The sequence below is a fragment of the Aulonocara sp. 'chitande type north' Nkhata Bay genome, linkage group LG4 (genome assembly GCF_057382095.1).
Source record: "Aulonocara sp. 'chitande type north' Nkhata Bay isolate Kocher_YH1m ecotype deep benthic linkage group LG4, A_spYH_male_GT1.1, whole genome shotgun sequence".
NCBI lineage: Eukaryota > Metazoa > Chordata > Actinopteri > Cichliformes > Cichlidae > Aulonocara > Aulonocara sp. 'chitande type north' Nkhata Bay.
The window spans coordinates 7044813-7057157 of NC_141347.1; positions in this window are offsets into that span (position 1 = coordinate 7044813).

Below are 12345 nucleotides of genomic sequence, written 5' to 3' on the forward strand. Positions count from 1 at the left end.
ATGATACAAACAGAAAGAGAAGAGAAGAGATATGAAAAGTGAGAAGAGAACTAAAGCAACCAGAGTGACCAAATAACAAGAAAAAAAGAAAATGTAAGAAACATGCTACACAGATTAGAGTACACATGTCTATTAGTGGGACAGAAGAGTGAAAAAAATAGAATCAGAATAAAGGCATTTGTGCAGATAGAGGTCACCTGACTCACTGCAGCCATGGCGTGATGTTTTGGTTGCAATGAAGCTTCCTGTTGACCTACAGCTTATCAACCACAATGACAGCTCGGAAATTTCTTTCAATGAACTTCTGTCAGAACGGGAACACGACCTTGCATCGCACCAGGATATCCTTGGGAAGCTGAAGTCCGTTCCTCTCGGTTCATGGCCGCAGCTTGTCAACAACTATTTTTGTTTAAAGTGTTCAAATTTGGCCACGATCGGTCTGGGACTCCATGCAGCTGGATGCTTGCTTCCCAGATGGTGAGTGTTAGGTGGGTTTGGGTGATTTCTCATCTTCTTCTTCTGCCTTCTCTGACATACCTGAGAACACCAAGCTGTCCCTCATGCTGTTGGCCTGGAGCTCGATGACAGTACCTCTATCTAAATTCTGTACATTAATAAATCATGGTCATTTCTTTCTAATGATCTCCTTTTATTGAATACTTTGTATTAATTCATTTAGTTTAGTCAGTTACTGTTCTTACTGTGTTGGAGCAACTGTGACCACATCGTTTAGTATTCTGATTCTGAAAAAAGAAAACTACACGTCGGCTGTTAACAAATGAATGCCATGTTAATTTAAAAATAGGTCATCCACTCTGAAAGTTCTCAAACACAGTTCAAATCAAACGTTGTCAGTTTGGACTGTTGTCAGACGTGCACGTAGGTGCAAATGACACTGTCACCATCACTGGTGATTTAAACCATACCGGTCTTGACTGCTGTGCCAACTTTCCAGCAGTGGACTGCAAAACCGTCCATATACTTTTGAGCTTTCAGTTTGGAAACATGCAGGATGCGTACAGAGACACTGACCTTAATGACTTCACATCATGTGTCATAAAGTTGCTGGAGAGACTGGTTCTTAGTCCGCAGGTGAAACATGCTCTCGACCCTGTTTAGTTTGTTTGCCAGCTTCTTAGAGGGGTTGATGCTGTTATCTATACGTCACTTTCACCTGGTATTGGTGGCACTGTGATAATCATGTTTTTTAATTTTTTCACTGCCTTTAATACCATCCACCCACTTCTGCTAAAAGGCGACTTAAAGCAAAGTCATACGAGCTTTCAGAACTAGAGGATGAACGCTATACTTGTCCTGATTTCTGTTGTGATGTGTTGTGCTTGTACTGCTGGTTCAGGGTGAGGAGGACCAGTGCAAAGGAGACAGTAATTAGATTTAAATGTTGGTGATAGAGTCTGAGCCAAGGACATAGGGTCAAACAGTCCAGCTGAAAATCAGACTGGTCTTTGATGTGAGGGGCCCAAACACTTACATCACCACTAACTGATAGACTGAAGACTGCTTACAAACCAGTCGTCAGAACATTAACTCGACTCAAAGAACAGGAAAGGTCATGTGATGAAGTGGAAAGAAAGAGCCTTTTATTAGCTGTGTAGAGATATTAAGGCAATTTGAGCTCAAAGAAAAGGAAGAAAACATAGTATAGTGTCATAATATATATATATACTATAGTGTCAACAGTGTCATAAAATATTGGTTCATATACTAAAAGAAGTAGCAAATGTTTATTTGCCTTTCATCTGATAACATATGAATTTCCATATTATATGGGAAGAAGTAAGCAAAACTTGTCAGCTTTTGGAAGAAATGAACTGGAATGCTGACCATGAGAAAGGCATGTCAGCATAACTAATGCTGCGGCTGAATGGGAGCAAATTCCCGCAGCAAACATCTGCTAGAATGCCAGAAGAGTAAACACTGTGCTATAAACACTATTTGTCCAAGCAGTGCACAGGCTGTTGAAGAGAGGTCTTAGATGCATCGCGGTAAATCATTGCCATATCAATGTAAACACCAGGAGCAGCACTTGTTGTTGGAGTAGCTGCAGTCAGAAATTGCAATCTGCATGACTCCCACTAGACCAAAATGACACAATCATTGTGCAAAAGAGACAGCTTGACTGTCTTTAAAAATAAACACATTTTCATTCAGTTGGCCTAGCTACAGGAGAGTCTGCATATTATACTGCATCCAAACACACTGAGGCCTGAGCAGCATGCAGCAGAATGAACATGTAGCTGCTTTTGTTGTTTACTTTCTACAGTGTGTATTTTTTAGTTTAGTTTTTTTGAAATACAGCATGAATATTATATTGAACTTGAAGTTTTCTTACAAGGAGTCTGGCTTAGCTCATAAAACCCTAGTATTCTCTGAATGGGTGCTGATTGGTCAGTAAAAGATTTTTGACCGAACACAAATTTACAAAAAGTTCAAGGTTTTTATTTTGACATGTTTATTGGCAAGGACCATCGAGACTAGGGAGGACAGCATGAAGAGGAAACGACTGGCACAGAATCAAACTTAGGCCTGTGCGGTCTTTTTGCCATATTGGTGACTCTGTGACGAGTGAAGATGTAGTGGCACCGCTGTTCTGCTCTGTTGTGGACTAACTTGCAAGAAAATTGGAGTTATAAAAAAATGACCACCCCCACCCCACCCCTGCAGCACCAGGCAAAAAATAGGTATTCAGTAATTAGTAACTAATTATGATTTTCAAGTAACTTCACCAACACTGGTCATAACAACCAACAACTACATTTGCCCGGGTTATTGCTTTAAAAAAATTCTTATACAAAAAAGAAACATCTGCAAATCCAGGTGGTAACAGTTGCACATATGTGAGGTCAGATACAAGTATCGATATGGCCCATAGGCATCAAAGGCACCAGGGAGAATTGCAGAGTGCATTCTGTGTCCCTAAACTACACTAGCATGACAAAGAAAAAAGATTGATAAACTTCACAGAGCCTATTAAAGCCATATCATTATGAATCTATGACACTGAAGTTATTAGAAGGAGAAGAAAAAATGTGAACGTTGGTCCACATGGCCATGGCCATATAAGGTGCTCTCCAACTGTACTGTATGTTCAGCTGCTCTCCATGGATCATCGGGTCATCCTGTTTTCTTGTTACTACAGCAAAGAGGTCAGCACATTAAGGAGGACACGTATGCATTTGTGTATTTATCTCCAGGAAAACAGTGTAATCATTATTCATTTCATCTCATTTTCATAACATCTAAAAATATCAAAGTTCATTTAGCGAGCACTGGTCTGTGGCTGGAGTTCAAGGCACAAACAGTTTTCACTGTTTGATCTGCACTTTATGAAGCTCCCTCTTCTTCATGAAACAGGTAGCAGTAAAAAGAAAATGAATAGCTTAGTCTTCCTTTGCTAAGCACCTTAGCAAACGTGAGGAGCTGATGTTTGAAACGCAAACACATTAAATTGCTTACATTAAATTTCCATTAACTTTGTGATTCCCATGTAGATATTGACGGTTAACCATGTTACACACTTTTAATGAAGCAGTGTTTTTATTGTTAATATATTTTAAAATATTTTTTCAATCAAGGTGCAAACTTTCACATCCGTAGTGGGACGTGCCCACTGCAAACTGATCTGAGGTCCAAACTTTTATTGGCTGTTTTTCATTACTTTTGATTCGACCTTTTCATGTTTCACATTTAAACTGTTTACCTTGCCTTGCTTGATTCCTTCTTTTCAGCACACCTCTCAATTTACAGTTCACAAAAATCATAAAATCCAAGGAGGAAAAGGTTGTTTTACTGTAAAAACCACAAACATGTTTAACAAATGATTTTCATAACTTGACATGCAAAAACAAATTGTGAATTCAAAAACTTGTTTCCAAACCTTGCGGTCAGCAAAGATATATGCACCTGTTTACCTAAAACTGCAGCCAAAGCCTCAGGTGTTTTTTTGTACAACCATTTAAATCAACTACTAAAACTAAAATGAGTGAACAATCAGGTGTTACAATAAGATGCCACAAAAATGATTTGTGTCACTCCAAAAAATAGTTTCTGTTCACCACAAGACAGAGGGGCACATCACAGGGATACGTTCTTCCCTTATCCCATCAGATTATGCTCAGCTGTGTTCCCCAGGTGTTTCCTCTCCGCCCTGGTTCACTGTTGTGTATATCTGTGTCTCCCTCCGCCCAGTGTCACGATCTCTGTGTGTTCCTCCTGTTTGTATTCCTGAATTTCTGCCAGTTAAATCAAGGTCAAGTTTAGATCAAGGTCAAGTAGGTTTACTATTAATGCACATTTCCAACAGCTCAAAGTGCTTTACAAAGTAAAATGCAGCTAAAACAAGTAAAATGCACAACAATGATGCAATAAAATATAAAAGACAATAAACACATGAAGTACTGTCTCACACCCAGCTTTGACCCCCACCAGCTTGCCTATAAGGGAAACAGGTCCACCGAGGGTGCAATTTCCACTGCCCTCCACTCTGCTCTGGAGAATCCTGGGACTCTGCATTGATTTCAGCTGGGCTTTTGATACCATCATCCCAAACATTCTTATACCCAAGCTGGTAAATTTGCCCCACACACAATCAGTCAAGGTTGGCAACCGGAGATCATCCTCCCTGTCACTCAGCACTGACTCCCCACAGGGGTGTGTGCTGACTCCTCTCCTATACACCGACTACACCAATGACTGCACCCCCTCGCATCCCTGCGACATCATCATCAAATTTGCAGATGACACCACTGTGATGGGGCCATCACCAATGATAACGACACAGCCTACAGAGATGAGGTCCAGCTTCTGACAGAATGGTGTAACTACAATCACCTCACCCTAAACACCAGGAAAACCAAGGAAGTGGTCATGGACTTCCACAAAACAAGAACTGATCCCCCTCACCTCTCCATAAACGGTGACTATGTGGAGAGGGTGTCCTCCTTTAATTCCTCGGCACCCACATTTTCAAGGACCTCTCTTGGTCCACAAACACATCAGCCCTAGTGAAGACTGACCTACTAGTGTCAATCAAGAGTGTTCTGGTGCCCACCATCGCTGTGTGGTACGCTGGTTGCACAACAGCCAATAAGAAGAGACTCCAGAGGGTCATCAGAACAGAGAAGATGGTCAGCTGTCCACTCTCCTCCGTGGACTCTATTGTCAGCTCCAGATGTCTCTCCAGAACCAGAGCAATTATAAAAGGCGTCTTCCAGTGTGCTGTCAGAACCATAGATGCACAGTAAGAGTGTGAGCAGACCTCTCCCTTACAATCATTCTGTTGCTGCTATTTATTACGTTGCTGCCATTCCCTGTGCAATATTTCTGCAGATGTTCAATTTCCATCCCTATCTTCCTTCTTTATTATTTATTATATTTTTTACAATGCCCTTGTAGACAGCCCAAACATCATGTATATAGCCTATATAGTGTTCTTATATTATTTTTCCTTTTTTGTATGTTGTTTTCTCTACTTTCGAACTTTTGTGGTCTTGCTACCTGATTTCACTGTGCAAGCAACTGTGCAATGACAATAAAAATTCTGACTTCTAAAAAAAGTTCTAAGAAGGAATAATAGAGTCAGGCAATAAAAATTCAATTCAATTCAATTCAATTTTATTTATATAGCGCCAAATCACAACATAAGTCGCCTCAAGGCGCTTCATAGATACAGAGAAAAGCCCAACAATCATATGACCCCCTATGAGCAGCACTTTGGCGACAGTGGGAAGGAAAAACTTCCTTTTTAACAGGAAGAAACCTCCAACAGAACCAGGCTCAGGGAGGGGCGGGGCCATCTGCTGCGACCGGTTGGGGTGAGAGAAGGAAGACAGGATAAAGACATGCTGTGGAAGAGAGACAGAGGTTAATAACAGATATGATTCAGTGCAGAGAGGTCTGTTAACACATAGTGACTGAAGAAGAAACACCCAATGCATCATGGGAAACCCCGGTAGCCTACGTCTATTGCAGCATAACTAAGGGAGGATTCAGGGTCACCTGGTCCAGCCCTAACTATATGCTTTAGCAAAAAGGAAAGTTTGAAGCCTAATCTTGAAAGTAGAGATAGTGTCTGTCTCCTGAATCCAAACTGGAAGCTGGTTCCACAGAAGAGGGGCCTGAAAACTGAAGGCTCTGCCTCCCATTCTACTTTTAAATACTCTAGGAACAACAAGTAGGCCTGCAGAGCGAGAGCGAAGTGCTCTAATAGGGTGATATGGTACTACAAGGTCATTAAGATCAGATGGGGCCTGATTATTTAAGACCTTGTATGTGAGGAGCAGGATTTTGAATTCTGGATTTAACAGGAAGCCAAAACAGGAGAAATCTGCTCTCTCTTTCTAGTTCCTGTCAGGACTCTTGCTGCAGCATTTTGGATCAGCTGAAGGCTTTTCAGGGAGTTTTTAGGACTTCCTGATAATAATGAATTACAGTCGTCCAGCCTGGAAGTAATAAATGCATGAACTAGTTTTTCAGCGTCACTCTGAGACAGGATATTTCTAACTTTAGAGATGTTGCACAAATGGAAGAAAGCAGTCTGACATATTTGTTTAATATGTGCATTGAAGGACATGTCCTGGTCAAAAATGACTCCAAGGTTCCTCACAGCGTTACTGGAGGCCAAGGTAATGCCATCCAGAGTAAGAATCTGCTTAGATACCATATTTCTAGGCTTTTCAGGGCCGAGTACAATAACCTCAGTTTGATCTGAATTAAGAAGCAGAAAGTTAGCGGCCATCCAGGTCTTTATGTCTTTAAGACATTCCTGCAGTTTAACTCATTGGTGTGTGTTATCTGGCTTCATGGACAGATAGAGCTGGGTGTCATCAGCATAGCAGTGTAAATGTATGCTATGTCTTCTAATGATGCTGCCTAAGGGAAGCATGTATAATGTAAACAGAATTGGTCCTAGCACTGAACCCTGTGGAACTCCATAATTAACCTCAGTGTGTGAAGAGGACTCTCCATTTACATGCACAAACTGGAGTCTATTAGATAGATATGATACAAACCACTGCAGCACAGTACCTGTAATACCTACAGCATGTTCTAATCGCTCTAATAGGATATTATGGTCGACAGTATCGAACGCTGCACTGAGGTCTAGCAGGACAAGCACAGAGATGAGTCCACTGTCAGAGGCCATAAGAAGATCATTTGTAACCTTCACTAAAGCTGTTTCTGTGCTGTGATGAGCTCTGAAACCTGACTGAAACTCTTCAAATAAACCTCTGCAGATGATCTGTTAGCTGTTTGACAACTACTCTTTCAAGGATGTTTGATATGAAAGGAAGGTTGGAGATTGGCCTATAATTAGCTAAGACTGCTGGGTCTAGAGATGCTTTTTGAGTAAAGGTTTAACTACAGCTAGCTTGAAGGCCTGTGGTACATAGCCGATCATTAGAGATAGGTTGATCATATTTAAGATCGAAGAATTAATTAATGGCAGGACTTCTTTGAGCAGTTTTGTAGGAATGGGGTCTAAAAGACACGTTGATGGTTTGGAGGAAGTAATTATTGACGTTAACTCAGAAAGATCAATTAGAGAAAAAGAGTCTAACTTAACATCAATGGTACTAAGAGTAGCTGTAGATAATATTACATCTGTGGGATGATTACCGGTAATTTTTTCTCTAATGATTAAAATTTTATTTGTGAAGAAGTTCATGAAGTCAAAAACAACTAAAGAAACAAATTGGATCCTGTAAGGAACAGGAAGCCAGTGTAACGAGACCAACACTGGGGTTACATGCACCTTCCATTTTGTACCAGTCAGCAGATGAGCAGCTGCACTTTGGACCAACTGGACATGGTAAATAAAAGACTGATTGTTTCCTGGAACCTGTAAGGGAGTGTGGCATTTTGAGTGCGGTGTGTGCGAGGAGGAAAGTTTCCCATGAGAAGCAAGCAGATCGACAGTGAGTGTGTGGAGCTGTGTGCAAGAGTAAAAGCTCTGTTCTCCCGACACCAGTGGATCCCTGGACACCCTCTCCCCCAATTGTATACAGTGCACTCGGTGTTGTGTCAGTAAAGAAATGTTTCTTGTGATTCTGCGCTTGAGTCCATCCTGTTCCGCTGTGACAGAATAGTCCAGCCAAAATCATGGACTCAGCTGACTCATCCCCCTCTTTCCTCATCCCTGTCACTCTGGAAGTGTTGTTACAATGCCACGAACAAATGCTCGTTCAGCTCAGTGGAGACGTTGCGGCCCTAACTCAGGCGGCTGCACAGCAAACCCCGCTAGCAGAAGGACCACCTTCCAGCACAACCCCTCAAGCATCACCAGCAGCTACAGTAAGTGCACCATCACCTACTTTCATTCCTGTGCCGTTTCACAAACATCTACCTAGACCAGAGGCTTTCTCAGGGGAGCTGGGGAAATGAGCTGGATCCCTGATGCAGTGCTAGCTTCAGTTCTGGCAATGGAGCATGCATTCTCGAGTGAGGGAGTTATAATTGCTTGTTTTATTCAGTTGCTGAGGGACCATGCTCTGACATGGGCTCAGGCTGTGGTGCGCTCAAATCCTGTAATTTCATATGCTGCCTTTTTTTATCTAAGTTCGGAGCTGTGTTTGATAAGGGGTCCAGTGCTGAAGCAGCTGGTCACCGCCTACTTAACCTCAAGTAAGGTAAGCACAGCATTTCCAGTTTTTCCATTGAGATTTGGACCTTGGCAGAGGAAACAGAGTGGGGACAAGAAATGTTAAAGAGTGCCTTGTTTAATAATGTTAATAAAGAACTAAAGGATGAACTAATTATGTGTGAACTGCCTACTTCCCTAGATGCTATTATGACACTTTGGATCCAGGTGGATAATTGGCTGCAGGCGCACCGAAGATGCGAATTTGCTCTCTCCGAGAGCCAATGGTGCCAATGGAGACCTCACCCCGACCTCGGGCAACACGTGAGTACAGTGAAGGTGGGAAGGGGAGCAACCTATGCAGCTCGGGCGTTCACCATTCTCCCAGGTGGAGCGCCAACGCAACTCCCTCTGCCGATCACGATCTGCAGAGGGTGTTTAGAAAGGACCAGGCATGTTTGCTTCTTCCTCATCGGCCCTATGATTAAGCCATAGATCACCTCCCGGGAGTGCCGAGTCCCTCAGGCCGCCTGTATAGCCTCCCTCAACCCAGGAGAGAAGCAATGGGAAAATACATTACTGAGAAATTAGCTGCAGGCATCATCCGACCGTCATCTTCCCCAGTGGCAGCAGGGTTCTTCTTTGTGGAGAAAAAAAATAAAACACTCCGACCAAGCATTGATTACCGTGGGCTTAATAAAATCACCATCAGGAACAAATATCCTCCACCTCTCCTCGCTTCTACGTTTGAGCTGCTCCAGGGGGAGACAATCTTCAGTAAACTCGACCTCCGTAATGCTTACCATGAGTGGAAGACAGCGTTTAACTCCCATTTAGGTCACTTTGAGTATCCGTTTACAAGGTAACCTAAAACCCGACCTGGTGAAGGTTCTAGCAGTGCTGGACTGGCCCAAACCTCCCAATTGCCAGCAACTCCAGCGCTTCCTCAGATTTGCTCATTTTTACTGTTGAGTTATCAGAATCAGAATCGTGTTTATTGGCCAAGTATATGTGCAGACACACACATTTGGTTCCGGTAGATGGTGGCTCTCAAGCACAGCAATATAAATCTCACACACACACACACACACACACACAAAGCTGTGTAAACCAACTATAAATAACGAATCTAAACTTATATACATAAAATACAGAAATGAATGAGGTGGAATGAATACTACAAAATGTACATAAGGTGCAGCTGCAGTCTGGCAGTGGGAGCAGTGTGACAGGTCAACTGTTTAGGAGGGAGATGGCGAGGGGAAAGAAACTGTTCCTATGTCGGGTGGTCCTGGTCTGCAGGCTTCAGAGATTTCAGTAGAATTGCTCTGCCTCTCACAAAACTAATTTCACCTAAAGTCATTCCAGTGGAACCAGCCAGCTCAGGTGGTTTTTTCCAGTCTAAAGGAGCGGTTTGCCACAGCTCCCATCCTCCGACAACCTAATCTCAGTCAACAGTTTGTGGTAGAGGTGGATGTGTCAGAATGAGGAGGAGAATCAGGTCCTGTCTCGGCGGTTTGAAGGTGAACTCACCCCAAGTGCCTTTTTCTCACAGCGTCTCTCCCCTACAGAGTGAAATTGTGATGTCAGGGATTGAGAAATGCTAGCCATAAAACTCACCCTAGAGGAATGGAGGCACTGGCTGGAGGGCACTGAGCATCTGTTTATTGTCTGGAGGGACCACAAAAACCTGGAATACATCCGGCTGGCGAAATCCCTCAACTCACGCCTGAAATAAACTTCTCAACCGACTGCTGTCTGGATTACTGCAGCTACTTCCCACGCCTGGCCGGCCTGGCCCACATCACCCTGGATTTCATCATGGCGCTGCCACCCTCTGCAGGTAACACAACTGTACTAACCATTGTCGATCGTCTTTCCAAGGCTGCACGCTTTATTGCCCTCTCAAAGCTTCCGACCGCCTTGGCAACAGCCCGCCTGCTCACCACACATGTGTTCAGACTCCTTGGTATCCCAGAGGATATTGTCTTTGACAGGGGACCTCAGTTCACCTCACGTGTGTGGAAAGAGTTTTGTACCACCCTGGGCGCAAAGGTTTGTCTCTCATCTGGTTTTCACGGCCTGGCGTGCGACTCGTGTCGGCCTGCTATGGACAAAAGAGCGAAATAAGGCTGTCCACTTGCTTTGTGTCTGTTTGAGTGGAGTCCAGAAAACTCTCTACGGAACAAAAGACTATAGAACTTGACTTCAAGCTGAGGTGGCAATTCAGCCATTTGATTCCTATCACAGCAGCTCATGATGAATGAACATGGTGCAATAAAAGTAGAAGTAGACTTTTCCAAACACTTACATTTACTTCAATTTTCTTGAGTAAGTTTAGGGGTTGTCCCATCAGCTTGCAGTCAAGTTCTATACTCTTGCTAATGAGCTACTAATTATATTCAGGTGTGCTGCAGCAGGGACACATGGAAAAGTTTCAGGACACCCACTCTCGAGGACTGGAGTTTGAAACCCCTGCCCTAGATCACGAGTTACCCCACTAGTGGACCTGTCTGTCCTGAAGGGGTCCTCGGAGCTGCCGAATCCCACTACTGCTTTTGCCCCGCCTGATCCTCCAGCGATGAAAGTGGATGTTTCACGCCAGCTCATTGGGCAGCTCGGACACAGCCTTCCCCTGCATCCATTCCAGTTCCCCAGGTCAGGGTGGCTAGGACCAGCCAGTCCCTGTCTCTGCTCCCAGGGTTGCCAGGGTGCAGTTTTCTTCTGTGCCCATATCGTTCTTCAAGTGGAGGTGGCTGGTGTCCGGTGGGTCCCTGCACCAGTTCCCAGGGTAAGAGCAGCTGAGACCCAGTCATCTCCTGCACCAGTACCTGTTCCTTGGGTGGCAGCAGCTGGGGTCCTGCACCTTTCCTATGGTGAGGGTATACAGTGGCTTGCAAAAGTATTTTGCCCCCTTGAACTTTCCCACATTTTGTCTTGAATTTAATTGTAATTCCAGGTGAAAGACCAACACAAAGTGGTGCACACGTGAGAAGTGGAACCAAAATCAGACATGATTCCAAACATGTTTTACAAATAAATAACTGCAAAGTGGGGTGTGCGTAATTATTCAGCCCCCTTTGGTCTGAGTGCAGTCAGTTGCACATAGACGTTGCCTGATGAGTGCTAATGACTAAACAGAGTGCACCTGTGTGTAATCTAATGTCAGTACAAATACAGCTGCTCTGTGACGGCCTCAGAGGTTGTCTAAGAGAATATTGGGAGCAACAACACCATGAAGTCCAAACTAGTGATGGGCAGATGAAGCTTCATGAAGCACTGAAGCTTTTCCTCCAATTGGTTCACCCCAGCACAAAGCTTCTTGAAGCTTCATTTGCTCTAGCAGGACACCTACTGGACGTAAAAATAATAGCTGGCATGAATTTGAAGAGTGTGGCATTTTGCACACAGCCTGTAAATGTCAACAACAAAAGGAGTGTGTAAAACATGTATATTGTAGTGATGGCAGTATACTGTGTATATTTATACTGGCAGTATGGAAAATGATCATTTGGAAATGCTTAAAATGGAAATGATCATTTACTGTGAGGTGAGGTGAGGTTGGGGTGTGGACAGTAGTTGTGCTTTTGTAACGTTGAAGTATGGACAGCTACACACTGAGGCCTCAGTCCTGCCTGTTCACATTTTATTCTGTAAAAACTAAATTTTCACTGCTTTTATGACCTTTTAGTGGGGAGAACATAGCTAGGATTTAATGGTTTAACAAATCTTTTAAATCCTTTGTC